Consider the following 15,377-nt stretch of genomic DNA (forward strand, 5'->3'; position numbering starts at 1 on the left):
TATCCACAGATTTTCGTTGATGTTTAGGTCGGGGGACTATGAGGGCCATGGCAAAACTTTCAGCTTGCGCCTCTTGAGGCCTCATTCTGGATTTTGAGGAGTGTTTAGGATCATTATCCTATTGTGGAAGCCATCCTCTTTTCATCTTCAGCTTTTTTACAGACGGTGTGATGTTTGCTTCCTGAATTTGCTGGTATTTAATTGAATTCATTCTTCCCTCTACCAGTGAAATGTTCCCCGTGCCACTGGCTGCAACACAAGCCCAAAACATGATCAATCCACTCCCATGATTAACAGTTGGAGAGGTGTTCTTTTCATGAAATTCTGCACCCTTTTTTTCTCCAAACATACCTTTACTCATTGTGGCCAAAAAGTTCTGTTGTAACTTTATTACTCTACAGGACTTGTTTCCAAAATGCATCAGGCTTGTTTAGATGTTCCTTTGCAAACTTCTGATGCTGAATTTTGTAGTGAGCGCACTGGAAAGGCTTTCTTCTGATAACTCTTCCATGAAGGTCATCTTTGTGCAGGTGTCGCTGCACAGTAGAACAGTGCACCGCCACTCCAGAGTCCGCTAAATCTTCCTGAAGGTCTTTTGCAGTCAAACGGCGGTTTTGATTTGCCTTTCTAGCAATCCTACGAGCAGTTCTCTTAGAAAGTTTTCTTGGTCTTCCAGACCTCAACTTGACCTCTACCATTCCTGTTAACTGCCATTTCTTAATTACATTACGAACTGAGGAAATGGCTACCTGAAAACCTGATGATCTTCACCTAGTCAGGGAGAGCGAGGTGGTGATAGAGAGGAGTTACAGGCAGGTGGTCACTCCGGGGCCACGGGAGACGGACAAGTGGGTCACAGTCAGGAGGGGGAAGGGGAAGAGTCAGATACTAGAGGGTACCCCTGTGGCTGTACCCCTTGATAATAAGTACTCCTGTTTGAGCACTGTTAGGGGGGACAGCCTACTTGGGGAAAGCAACAGTAGCCATGCCTCCGGCACAGAGTCTGGCCCTGTGGCTCAAAAGGGTAGGGAAAGGAAGAGGAAGGCAGTAATGATAGGGGACTCTATAGTCAGGGGTTCAGACAGGCAATTCTGTGGACACAGTAAAGAAACTCAGATGGTAGCTTGCCTCCCAGGTGCCAGGGTCCGGGATGTTTCAGATCGCGACCAAGATATCCTGCAGTGGGAGGGAGAATTGCCAGAGGTCATGGTACATATTGGTGCCAATGACATAGGAAAAGAGAAGAGGTCCTGAAAAAAGACTACAGGGAGTTAGGAAAGAAGTTGAGAAACAGGACCGCAAAGGTAGTAATCTTGGGATTACTGCCTAAGCCACGCGACAATGAGAATAGGAATAGGATGAGGTGTAGGATAAATGTGTGGCTGAGGGACTGGAGCAGGGGGCAGGGATTCAGATTTTTGGATCATCGGGACCTCGTTGAGGGCAGGTGTGACCTGTACAAAAAGGACGGGTTGCACTTGAATCCCAGGGGGACCAATATCCTGGCAGGGAGGTTTGCTAAGGCTACTGGGGAAAGTTGAAATGGAATTGTTGCGGGGTGGGAACTGAACTGAAGTGACTGGGGAAGAGGAGGTTCGCTCACAAATTGAGAAAGTTTGTAGACAGTGCAAGTGGGAGGATAGGCAGGTGATAGAGAAGTTGCACGCTCAGACCAAAGGCTTGAGATGTGTCTATTTTAATGCAAGGAGTGTTGTGAACAAAGCAAAAGAGCTTAGAGCGTGGATTGGTACTTGGAGATATGATGTGGTGGCCATTACAGAGACTTGGAAGGCTCAGAGACAGGATTGGTTACTTCAAGTGCTGGGTTTTAGATGTTTCAGAAAGGACAGGGAGGGAGGCAAAAGAGGTGGGGGCGTGGCACTGTTGATCAGAGATAGTGTCACGGCTGCAGAAAAGGTGGACGTTGGAGGGATTGTCTATGGAGTCTCTGCGGGTGGAGGTTAGGAACAGAAAGGGGTCAATAACTTTACCGGGTGTTTTTTATAGGCTGCCCAATAATAACAGGAATATCAAGGAGCAGAGCGGGAAACAGATCCTGGAAAGGTGTAATAATAACAGCGTTGTCATGATGGGAAATTTTAATTTCCCGAATATCAATTGGCATCTCCCTAGAGCAAGGGGTTTAGATGGGGTGGAGTTTGTTAGGTGTGTTCAGGAAGGTTTCTCAACACAATGTGTAGATAAGCCTACAAGAGGAGAGGGTGTACTTGATTTGGTATTGGGAAATGAACCTGGTCAGGCGTCAGATTTCTCAGTGGCAGACCATTTTGGAGATAGTGATCAAAATTCGATCTCCTTTACAACAGCATTGGAGAGAGATAGGAACAGACAAGTTAGAAAAGTGTTTAATGGGAGTAAGGGGAATTATGAGGCTATCAGGCAGGAAATTGGAGGCTTAAATTGGAAACAGATGTTCTCGGGGAAAAGTATGAAAGAAATGTGGCAAACATTCAGGGAATCTTTGTGTAAAGTTCTGTATAGGTACGTTCCAATGAGACAGGGAAGTTATGGTAGAGTACAGGAACCATGGTGTACAAAGACTGTAATAAATTTCGTCAAGAAGAAAAGCTTACAAAAGGTTCAGAGAGCTAGGTAATGTTAGAGATCTAGAAGATTATAAGGCTACTAGGAATGAGCTTAAGTAGGAAATTAGAAGAGCCAGAAGGGACCATGAGAAGGCCTTGGCAGGCAGAATTAAGGAAAACCCCAAGGGATTCTACAAGTATGTGAAGAGCAAGAGGATAAGATGTGAAAGAATAAGACCCTATCAAGTGTGACAGTGGAAAAGTGTGTATGGAACTGGAGGAAATAGCAAAAGTACTTAATGAATACTTTACTTCAGTATTCATTATGGAAAAGGGTCTCAGTAATTGTAGTGATGACTAGCAGCAGACTGAAAAGCTTGAGCATGTAGATACTAAGGAAGAGGATTTGCTGGAGTTTTTGGAAAGCAGCAAGTTGTTAAGTCGCTGGGACCAAACAAAATGTACCCCAGGCTACTGTGGGAGGCAAGGGAGGAGATTGCTGAGCCTCTGGCGATGATCTTTGCATCATCAATAGAGATGGGAGAGGTTCTGGAGGATTGGAGGGTTGCAGATGTTGTTCCTTTATTCAAGAAAGAGAGAAGAGATAGCCCAGGAAATTATAGACCAGTGAGTCTTACTTCAGTGGTTGGTAAGTTGATGGAGAAGATCCTGAGAGGCAGGATTTATGAACATTTGGAGAGGTATAATATGATTAGGAGTAGTCAGCATGGCTTTGTCAAGGGCAGGCCGTGCTTTACAAGCCTGATTGAATTTTTTGAGGATGTGACTAAACACATTGATGAAGGAAGAGCAGTCGACGTTTCGGGCTGAGACCCTTCATCAGGACCCTTCTCCCTATTGATGCTGCCTGGCCTGCTGTGTTCTACCAGCATTTTGTGTGTGTTGTTGTTTGAGTTTCCAGCATCTGCAGATTTCCTCGTGTTTGCTAGATATAGTGTATATGGATTTCAGCAAGGTATTTGATAAAGCTCCCGATGCAAGGCTTATTGAGAAAGTGAGGAGGCATGGGATCCAAGGGAATATTGCTTTGTGGATCCAGAACTGGCTTTCCCACAAAAAGCAAAGAGTGGTTGTAGACGGGTCATATTCTGCATGGAGGTTGGTCACCAGTGGAGTGCCTCAGGGATCTGTTCTTGGACCCTTACTCTTTGTGATTTTTATAAATGACCTGGATAAGGAAGCGGAGGGATGAGTTCGTAAGTTTGCTGATGACACAAAGGTTGGGGGTGTTGTGGATAGTGTGGAGGGCTGTCAGAGGTTACAGCGGGACATTGATAGGATGCAAAACTGGGCTGAGAAGTGGTAGATGGAGTTCAGATAAGTGTGAAGAGGTTCATTTTGGTAGGTTAAATATGATGGCATAATATAGTATTAATGGTAAGACTCTTGGCTGTGTGGATGATCAGAGGGATCTTGGGGTCCGAGTCCATAGGATGCTTAAAGCAGCTGCGCAGATTGACTCTGTGGTTAGGAAGGCATACAGTGTATTGGCCTTCATCAATCGTGGAATTGAATTTAGGAGCCGAGAGGTAATGTTGCAGCTATATAGGACTCTGGTCAGACCGAACTTGGAGTACTGTGCTCAGTTCTGATCGCCTGACTACAGGAAGGATGTGGAAGCAATAGAAAGGGTGCAGAGGAGATTTACAAGGATGTTGCCTGGATTGGGGAACATGCCTTATGAGAATAGGTTGAGTGAACTCGGCCTTTTCTCCTTGGAGCAAAGGAGGATGAGAGGTGACCTGACAGAGGTGTACAAGATGATGAGAAGCATTGATCGTGTGGATAGTCAGAGACTTTTTCCCAGGGCTGAAATGGTTGCCACAAGAGGACACAGGTTTAAGGTGCTGGGGAGTAGGTACAGAGGAGATGTTAGGGGTAAGTTTATTACTCAGAGAGTGGTGAGTGCGTGGAATGGGCTGCCGGCAACGGTGGTGGAGGCGGATACGAAAGGGTCTTTTAAGAGACTTTTATATAGGTAAATGGAGCTTAGTAAGATAGAGGACTATAGGTAAGCCTAGTAATTTCTGAAGTAGGGACATGTTCGGCACAACTTTGTGGGCCGAAGGGCCTGAATTGTGCTGTAGGTTTTCTATGTTTCTATGAAAACACTTTGCTATCTTCTTATAGCCTTTTCCTGCTTTGAGGACATCATTTATTTTAATTTTCAGAGTGCTAGGCAGCTGCTTAGTGGAGCCCATGGCTGCTGATTGTTGGAACAAGATTTGAGGAGTCAGGGTATTTATAAAGCTTTGAAATTTGCATCACTTGGCCTTTCCTAACAATGACTGTGCACAAGCTATAGCCCTAACAAGCTAATTAAAGTCTGAGACCTTGGTAAAAATTATCTGAGAGCTCAAATCTCTTGGGGTGCCCAAACTTTTGCATGGTGCTCCTTTCCTTTTTTTCCACTCTAAAATTGTACAAAACAAAAATAATACACACGTCTTGCTTCAAATGTCAAAAAGAATGTTTCATCTTTAACTATATGACTTTTGGAGATCAGTTCATCTTCTACTCACTTAACTATTCACAATTTTGACCAGAGGTGCCCAAACTTTTGCATGCCACTATATGTGTGTGTATAATATATATTCCAGAGCGAGCGAGCTCTGGAAAATATTGCTGTTCCCTCCCTCGACTCCCCAAAATAATATTTATTACTATTGTGTCCTTTTGAAATTTCTGTTAACTTTCCTCGTTGACCAGAACATTTTCTAATGTGCAGAACCGACGACTAGGAATTAAAGCTCTAGAGTTATCATTATGAAGAATCTAGATTGATGGAAATAGGCTCGACTTTTCACTGGGCTGGAATTTAAACCAATTTCTATCATTCAAGTTTCGAATGTGCTATCTGCCTTTCTTTGGAGGAATAACTTTTATCAGGGCTCTAGTGAGCCAGAAATCTTGCAGACTGTGTGAGTTGGCAGTCTGTAAGTACACAATAGGTCAAGTAGCATCTGTGGAGATAGAATTAGAGTTAATGTTTGAAGTTGAGAATTTTCTCCCAGAAGTAGCAGAGTAAAATAGCATCACTAATGCTCTCAAGTGGCACACTCAAATCTCCTTATTACACGGGATGCAACTAAAGCAAGGCAACAGAAGCGAAAAAATGGGATGAGTGTTGATTTGCACAGCGAACAGTAGGGACACGGTGGGCCAAAGGGACTGCTTCCGTGCTGTAAAGCTATCTGACCCTAACATCAAAAAGCTAAGTACAATAACCTATTTTTATTTCTCAATTTTGCAATCCCTCAATGAAGATTTTAAAATCAAAGCAGCTTGAAGATACCACTTGAAGAGTGAAATAGTGCATGGTTTATATTTTTAATTCTTATAATAGTAGGGCATTTAAAATGGGAAGTAGACAGACCAGGGAAACTCACTACCCTTTTGAATTTAGCACTTGGGTAAGTAACATCTGAACCACACCCTCCCTTGTATACATGTCTTACTTTGAACGTGTCACCTACCCACCTCTTTGTTTCCAGTCAGCAACAATTCCCTATTAGCCCAGGGCAAGGATTAATCTGGATTCTCATATCCAAAAGATTAATGTTCTGCTTGGCATGATTTTACAAAACAAGTCTTTTCCTCTCCTTGTCACATTTATTTCCCATTTATTTTCCCTTTCTTGTGCTGCATTTTTCTTACTTTCTCCTCACCTGCTTATTTTTTTTTATTTCTTACTAACTTCCCTTTATTGGTCTCATTTTTCTACTTAACACACACAAAATGCTGGAGGAACTCAACAAGCCAAGCAGCATCTATGAAAAGGAGTAAAGAGTTGACTTTTTGGGGCCAAGACCCTTCATCAGGACTGCGGAAAAAGAAGGTGCGAAGTCAGAGTAAGACAGTGAGGGGAAGGGAAGAAGAAATACAAGGTGGTGGGTGGTAGATAAAACTGGGAGCGGGGCAGGGGTGAAGTAAAGAGCTGGGAGGTTGATTGGTGAAAGAGATAAAGGGCTGGAGAAGGGGGAAATTGAATAATAGAGGGTAGAAGACCATGGAAGAAAAGGAAGGGGGAGCATCACCAGTGGGAGGGAATCGAGAATGGGGAATGGTGAAGGAGGGGGGTGATGCACCATCAATAACTCTCGGAGACATGAGGCGAGAGATAGACTTTTATTAGCTGGAAGGGAGAGCACTATCAGCAGCAAGAGACCATCACACCACATCCTGGAGACAGAGGGAGGAGCAGTGCCTCCAATCGCCTTTATACAGGGGTCTGTGGGAGGAGCCACAGGAGCAGTCAGCAGAGGGGCGTGTCCAGACAGGTATATGTAGTTCACCACAGGGGGAGGGGGAATTACCAGAAGTCTGAGATCGATTTTTTGGCATTTCTATCTACATGAGTATCTACTTCCCTTCCTCCGCACCCCCATGGTCACCACTGGAGATTTACTAACTGCCCTTTTAGCCTTTCCTGTTTCACGTTTCAGTGGTACAGACACTCCTTCCAGGCCAGGCAATAATTTACTTGCACTTGCACTTTGTTTGGTGCTCACAATGTGGTCTTCTCTACACTGGGGGAAACTTTTAGTTGACAGAGTTTCCAGTCACCTATCACTTTAATCCTCCACCCCAATGGCCACACTAAATTTTGCCTATGGCTGCTTATGTTTTTCCAATGAAGCACCATGCACGCTCATTTGCCGGTAAGATAATGATTAACAAAGTATTTACGGTAGTTATTTTCCTTGTTTTGTTGCTGAGATTCACAAGTGCCATCTTAAACCAGAAAAACACAGACGTCGTTCATTGAGCTTGCATGGGGCTTCCTTGGTCTTTTAATTCTCTCCACGTTCTCGTGAACTACCTCTAGATTCTACTACACCCAGGGAGCAATTTACAACCCACACATCCTTGAGATGAGAGGGGAAACTGGAGCACCCAGAGGAAACTAGAATGTGCAAACTCCACCCAGACATGACCTGAAGTCAGGATTGAATCAGGATCTCTGGCACTGTGAGGCAGTAGTTTTGCCAGTGTACACATCTTCTAAAGTCATATCCCACTTAACTGAGGCACTGCAAAATGCAGCACACCTCAGCTGTCAGTCAGGACTTGATATGACCTGATTTGTTCCATCACACTGAATGCTGCAATGGTCATTCCAATGTCTTCCATTTTACACTTAATGCTAACTATTCACTCCAATACTTGGGTAGCACAGTTCCCTCTCAAGATGGCACATAATTCTCAGTTGTAAGTTCACCCCAGGTCTCAGTTGTGGATGGTCCACTGGACAGGGGGAGGGGAGGTACTCAGAATTGTCCTTACGTTGTGGGCAAGAGGGAAGCATCTAGGTCAGCGGTTCATGTTAGACGGCTCCTCACCCACGCAAAGTGAAGTAACTTACCTTGAGAGTGGAAAACCAGAAATATTTTAAAGATTAAACATGAGTTTTGTTTGTCACATGTACATTAAAACAAACAGTGAAATGTGTCAGTTGTGTCAAATCAAATCAGCGAGGATTGTGCAAGTGTTGCTGTGCTTCTGCCACCAGCAGAGCATGCCCACAACTTACTAACCCTGACCATAAGACTCTGGAATGAGGGAGGAAACTGGAGTTCCTGGAGGAAACCCATGCAATCACGGGGAGAGCGTACAAACTCCTTACGGGAAGTGGTAGGTGTTGAAGCCCAATCGGTCGTCTCATGCACTAACCACTATGCTACCAAGCTACCTTATGGAGGCCTCTCTTCCTACTTGGACTACTTTTTGCACAGATCATCTTTGCCCTATGGTTAAGCTAGCCTTCACCATCTGGTAAAAGCCTACTCATGCAGTTGAAACCATGAAATCTTCTCTATTTGCCTAGACAGTTGCCAGTGCAGTAATACCCGAGAATGTCCTCTCAGCCAGAACAAGGCAGCAGGCTTAACTTGTGCAACATACACCATAGTCAAGGTTCTATTCTCTCCAACATTAACATATTTATTTGCATTGCTGGCTGAGACATCATTTCCTTTAAAAGAGTAAATCCCATTATTTATTTGCTTATTGTGGTACATCGTGGAATGGCACCTCCTGGCCCTCCAAGCTGTGCAGCCCAGCAATCCCCTAATTTAACCCTAGACTAATCACGGGACAATTTACTATAACAAGTAAATCTACCAACCAGTATTTCTTTGGACTGTGGGATAGCATACAGACTGCGGCAGGAATTGAACCCGGGTCACTGATACTGTCAGTACTACACTACCATACCGCCAGGCCTAGCTGCCAAAGTATGACTGGAATGGGTGGTAAAATTACTAACACAAGGGGAAACCTACAATATACCTGTCATAAATCCATCTGTCCATGACAGCATCGATGGTAATAGCCCGGTGGCCTTTGTGGAGATGGTCTTACCTTGGCATTGAGCATGCCTTCCATTTAGTTACAGTGCACTAACACTCTGCTGAATCAGATACATTAAGGAGAGATCCAAAAACTGATTATGCATTGGAAAGTGTGGACCCTCAATGGCAGCATAATTTTAATTCCCCTGCAGTCTCTGAACTCCAAGCACTGTAGTTTCCATCAAGCATTGTATTGCCTAGAAGAACCTTTTCCTTCTTCAAGCATCGTCATGCTTGGGAGAGCACCATTGTACCTGAAAATAAAGTAGTACATTAGCTTACTGTACAGAGCAAGATTTGAAAGTTAAGTAAGTGGATGCAGCAAGCAGTAAAAAGAGCAAAGAGAACCAGCACACAATAGCTCTGTAGACTTGCCACACCCTAGTTATAAAGTTGGCTGGTTAAATATCTAACAGGAGGGAAGGGCTCAATAATAAGGAAGCAGAAGGCCTTACTTGCCTATAGGTGGATGAGAGCTGACTTGATAGAGGTGTACGAGGTGATAGAGGAGGCATGGATAGAGTGATAGCCAGATAGCCAGAACATTTTCTCAGGGCAGAGATGGCGAATACAAGGGAGCATAATTTCAAGGCAATTGGAGGAAAGTACCGGGGAGATGTCAAAGGTAAGTTCTTTACACAGAGAATGGTGAGTATGAGGCACGCTCTACTGGGATGGTGGTAGAGAAAGTGCAGCAGGACAACTATTTTAACACATACAGCTAGTTCTAGCTATTTATTAAAAATCTTCACATTAGCAGGCAGAAGGAATAATATTCAATGATAATTACACACTTTGAATCCCATTCCTATTTCCTTAGACACAGAAGTACTCCATGGTCTGGTGCTGTGAAAGCTGTATCACACCAGGGTTGAACAATTGATTAACAAGTTTCATACATTTATCATGTCCAACACCAAGAGGAAATAAAATGGGTCATTTGGAACCTTGCACCTGTATGCCCTCTCAATGTGCCAGTGTGCCCAAATTTGTCTAATTAGCTTTTGGTTTAAAAAAAATTCAATCTTAGATTTAAAATTAACAATTGCTAGCATTAATTATCATCAACCAAACGTTCACCCATTCTTTCAGAATAACAGTGCCTTCCAACATTACTTCCTTCTGTCTCCACAAATGTTGCCTGTTTTGCTATTACAGCTGAAAAGCCAGATCTGAGTTCAGTTGAGATGGACCCTGTCCCAACAACAAAACTATTGCAGTACAGGACCTGCTGTTACATTAGATTTTACTCTCCTTTCTCATATGTTCTTCAGGGACTGCATGTGAAGAACAAAGTTACCTGCTCTGAGTTCTGCCACATCAATGGATTTTGAAGGGAACTGCTGCCAGAAATAGCCAGCCATTTGGTTACCCTTACACCCATCACATGATGTACCACAATCTCTGGTGATAGTGCCAAGGTCACATCACTCCCACTCTAGCACAAATTAAATAGAAGGCCTTACCTACAAAATGCACTTATATCTCATCCCTCAATTGACTGGAGAAGATACAATGGCCTTCTTTCTATTGTTAATTCTAGATTTCCAACTTGGGTTCATGCTCTTTCACTTACGTTTCAGCATTTCAGCAGCAGGAATGTCAAGTATGCATTGTAAATTGACTGTTGTCACTGCGCACATCTAGCATCCTGTCAGTGCAGATGCATCGTGCATATAGATGTGTGAAAAGCAAATTTCCATTTTGATCTATTGCAAAAAATTGCATCTGCTAAGTAATATAACTTCTGGGTCTAATCATTATGCTTCCTTGACCGACAAACAATTCACATTAATTGTGGACAACAATTATTTGGTGTGGCAAAACTGGGATTAGAAAAATCTTACCTTGATTAGAATCCAGTTCGAGCTCCTTTAAATTGCCCAATTCTTTTCTTCATATTCTCTACTATGCAATTGCAGAATTAATATGAACCCCCCCCCCCACCCACTTACAAGGACAGGGTGAATGTTATTAATATCGTACTGGCCCCACCCCTAAAAGATAATCCAACTATTCAAGTAGAGCAATTTTTTTTTAAAGATAAAAACCTCACACGAGAGATTCCAACTTTATGGAAAGAAGAAAGACAATGTGCCACTACTAATCTCAAACTTGGTAAATCATCCGTAGTCAGTACTGCACCATTTCATGCTTTTAAAATATATTTGATTTCTGATCAATAATAGTGTCTGTCAATCTCAATTTGATAAACATTAAACTTAACTCTACAGTCTTCCATTAAGCTCCATAAGTACAGATATATCTGGGGTTAATATTAGCGCAAAATGCTTTCAATACTTTCAACCTTAAACATTCCAAGGGCAGGTAAAGCAAAGATTAGCTACAAAATACATTACCAACCCCAGTACAGCAGCAAAAAGTTGGTATTTTTTAAAACTCAAACTTGTCTTCTTTTAAGATCATGCCAGGAGGTATGGGCTATTCTGCAAATTGTGATCACTGCCTCCTAAGGGTTCCTTTACATTAGGCTCCCTAATAATATCTGGGTTATTTCACAACACCCAGTCTAAGATAACCTTTCCCTGAGTAGGCTCAAGCATAAGCTGCTCTAAAAAGCCTTCTTGTAGGCATTCAACAAATTCCTTCATTACCCAAGGTCAGGACTGATCCAGAATTACTGGACTTGTGAGGTGGCATTTCCACTGCATTGTGGTTGAGTGGTTACATTGCTCATGCACAAGTCTCAGTTATACTTAAACACTTGTGCTTAAAATGTAATAATTTTATTAGGCCTACTGGGAGATTTACTTGTCCAAATCCAAAGGTGGACAAGTATAAAAAAATTATGACTGGGAAAGATACACAGCAGAGACTTAGGCAAAGGTGAGGTTTAGAGGGGATCAGAGGAATGTTATTTTTTTTACTCAAAAGCTAGTTGAAATCAGGAAGGTGTTGCTGGAGGAGTGGTGGAGGCAGGAAGTCTCACAGCCTTAATACAGGTCTAGATGATTTGAAACATGAAAGATAGAAAAATGGAGGGCTATGCAGGAGGTAAGGGTTAGATAGATATAATCACAGTCATAGAACACAGCACAAAAACAGGCCTTTTGCCCAGTATAGTTTGTGATGAACTAGTAATCTGCCTAGTCTCATCGACCTGCACCCAGAGCACAGCCCTCCATACCCTTCCCATCCATGTATCTATCCAAATTTCTCTTAAATATTAAAATCGATCCCACATCCATGACTGCAGTTCATTCTACACTCACACGTCCCTCTGAGTGAAATGGTTCCCCACATGTTTCCCTTAAAGATTTCACCTTTCACCCTTAACCCATGACCTCTGGTTCTAGTCTTGCAGTGGAAAAAGCCTGTTTGCATTGACACTATCTTTACCCTTCATAATTTGGAATACCTCTATCAAATGCCCACTCAATCTTCTACATTCTAGGAAATATATTCTAACCTATTCAACCTTTCCCCACAAATCAGGGCCTCAAGTCATATCTTTCAGTGGGAGAGCATTTTGGAGATAGTGATCACAGTTCTATCTCCTTTACCATAGCATTCGAGAGGGATAGGAACAGATAAGTTAGAGAAACGTTTAATTGGAGTAAGGGGAAATATGAGGTTATCAGGCAGGAACTTGGAAGCATAATTTAGAAACTGATGTTCTCAGGGAAACATACAGAAGAAATGTGGCAAGTGTTCAGGGGATATTTGTGTGGGGTTCTGTGTAGATACATCCCAATGAGACAGGCAAAAGATGGTAGGGTACTGGAACCGTGGTGTACAAAGGCTGTTGTGAATCTAGTCAAGAAGAAAAGAAGAGCTTACGAAAGATTCAAAAAACTAGGTATGATAGAGATCTAAAAGGTTACAAGACTAGCAGGAAGGAGATTAAGAATGATATCAGGAGAGCCAGAAGGAGCCATGAGAAGGCCTTGGTGAAAGGATTAAGGCAAACGCCAAGGCATTCTACAAGTATGTGAAGAGCAAGAGGATAAGATGTGAGAGAAAAGGACCAATCAAGTGTGACAGTGAAAAAGTGTGTATGGAACCGGAGGAGATGGCAGAGCCACTTAATTGATACTTTGCTTCAGTATTCACTACGGAAAAGGATCTTGACGATTGTAGGGATAACTTGTAGAGGACTGAAAAGTTTGAGCATGTAGATATTAAGGAAGAGGATGTGCTGGAGTGCTTCAAGTTGGATAAGTCATTGGGACCAGACGGGATGTAACCCAGGCTACGGTGGGAAGTGAGGAAGGAGCTTGCTGAGCCTCTGGCGATGATCTTTGCATCGTCAATGAAGATGGGAGAGGTTCCAGAGGATTGGAGGGTTGCTGTCAAGTCAGAGTTCTTGTTCTTCACTTGAAAGAGATTGAATGCACCTACCCAAAGGTTTTTTAACCAGATTCCACTCAATGACCAAACAACTTTTCCTTTTTTCCTCCTTTTATTTTTCGCAAGTGCAGCTGTTTGATAGTTCTGTTAGTTCCATCAGTCATTAGTCATTAGTAATAAGTCACTAGTCATTAGTCAGAAGTAATCAGTCATTAGTCATAAGTCATAAGGTGAAAAAACTGGCTGCCTCTGGGACTTTGTAGACAAATACCAACCTGCACAGTCTCCGTTTCTCTCATGGACCATTATGATCTCCGACCGTAATGTTTTCAAACTGGCAAACCCTCCCGAAGGTTCATGAACTCTTCTTAAACTCCGCACCATTTCCGAGAAGCGTCTGCGTGCGATGATCCCCGTGACGAAGCTAGGACTAACCCAAATGCAGTGACAGCAGTGCTCTTTTCCATGAAACAGTCTCTAAAGTTATTTAAAGTTCAGCATCTTACTGCAAATTCCAATGCTGCTCCCAGACTGCCGCTGTGACGCTGCGGCCCCCAACCCCTCCAAATGTTCCAGGCAGAAGCAGCACTCAGGCAGCGGGTCCCATCCAGTCTATCAGTGGATTCTTGCTATTACTTTTAAATTTTATTTTCTTTTGCCTCTAGGTCCCAATACTTTCTAGAAACTCAAGTTTGACTTGACAGTTACGGATGTTGTTCCCTTATTTAAGAAAGGGAGTAGGGATGGCCCAGGAAATTATAGACCAGTGAGTCTTATTTCAGTGGTTGGTAAGTTGATGGAGAAGATCCTGAGAGGCAGGATTTATGAACATTTGGAGAGGTATAATATGATTAGGAATAGTCAGCATGGTTTTGTCAAAGGCAGGTCGTACCTTACGAGTGTGATTGAATTTTTTGAGGATGTGACTAAACACATTGATGAGGGTAGAGCCGTAGATGTAGTGTATATGGATTTTAGCAAGGCATTTGATAAGGTACCCCATGCAAGGCTTATTGAAAAAGTAAGGAGGCATGGGATCCATGGAGAAATTGCTTTGTGGATCCAGAACTGGCTTGCCCCAGAAGGCAAAGAGTGGTTGTAGACGGGTCATATCTGCATGGAGGCCAGTGACCAGTGGTGTGCCTTAGGGATCTGTTCTGGGACCCCTACTCTTTGTGATTTTTATATATGACCTGGATGAGGAAGCAGAGGGATGGGTTGGCAAATTTGCTGATGATACAAAGGTCGTCGGTGTTGTGTATAGTGTGGAGGGCTGTCAGAGGTTACAGCAGGACATTGATAGGATGCAAAACTGGGCTGAGAAGTGGCACACTTAACCCAGATAAGTGTGAGGTGGTTCATTTTGGTAGGTCAAATATGATAGCAGAATATAACATATGGTGCATTGGCCTTCATCAATTGTGTGATTGAGTTTAAGAGCCGAGAGGTAATGTTGCAGCTATATAGGACCCTGGTCAGACCCCACTTGGAGTACTGCGCTCAATTCTGGTCGCCTCACTACAGGAAAGACGTGGAAACCATAGAAAAGGTGCAGAGGAGATTTACAAGGATGTTGCCTGGATTGGGGAGCATGCCTTATGAGAATAGGTTGAGTGAACTCGGCCTTTTCTCCTTCGAGCGACGGAGGACGAGAGGTGACCTGATAGAGGTGTATAAGATAATGAGAGGCATTGATCGTGTGGATAGTCAGAGGCTTTTCCCCAGGGCTGAAATGGCTTACATGAGGGGGCATAGTTTTAAGGTGCTTGGTACAAAGGTACAGAGGAGATGTCAGGGATAAGTTTTTTTTTATGCAGAGAGTGGTGAGTGCGTGGAATGGGCTGCCAGCAGTGGTGGTGGAGGTGGAAACGATAGGGTCTTAAGAGACTTCTGGATGGATGCATGGAGCTTAGAAAAATAGAGGGCTGTGGGTAAACCTAGGTAGTTCTAAAGTAAGGTCATGTTCGGCACAGCTCTGTGGGCCAAAGGGCCTGTATTGTGCTGTAGGTTTTCTATGTTTCTATTAGCTGTCTTCCAATCCTCCAGCACCTCACCTGTGTCTGAGGACATTATAAATATCCATTCAGAGCTGCTGCAATTTCTGCACTAGACTCCCACGGGGTCCAAGGAACACCTTGTCAGGCCC

The 15,377-nt window shown here is 43.2% G+C and overlaps 1 protein-coding gene across 1 annotated transcript in view; it reads left to right on the forward strand.

Moving 5' to 3' along the window:
• Positions 1-9,528: 9,528 nt before the first annotated feature.
• The window catches only part of fermt1 (FERM domain containing kindlin 1), a 76,489-nt gene continuing 70,640 nt past the window's right edge, over positions 9,529-15,377 (forward strand). Inside the window, exon 1 of the mRNA XM_073051329.1 lies at positions 9,529-9,545. The gene's annotated coding sequence lies outside the window, so the exon portion shown is untranslated. The remainder of the gene's footprint in view (positions 9,546-15,377) is intronic.

This window comes from Hemitrygon akajei, chromosome 7 (assembly GCF_048418815.1).
Source record: "Hemitrygon akajei chromosome 7, sHemAka1.3, whole genome shotgun sequence".
In the NCBI taxonomy this organism is placed as follows: domain Eukaryota; kingdom Metazoa; phylum Chordata; class Chondrichthyes; order Myliobatiformes; family Dasyatidae; genus Hemitrygon; species Hemitrygon akajei.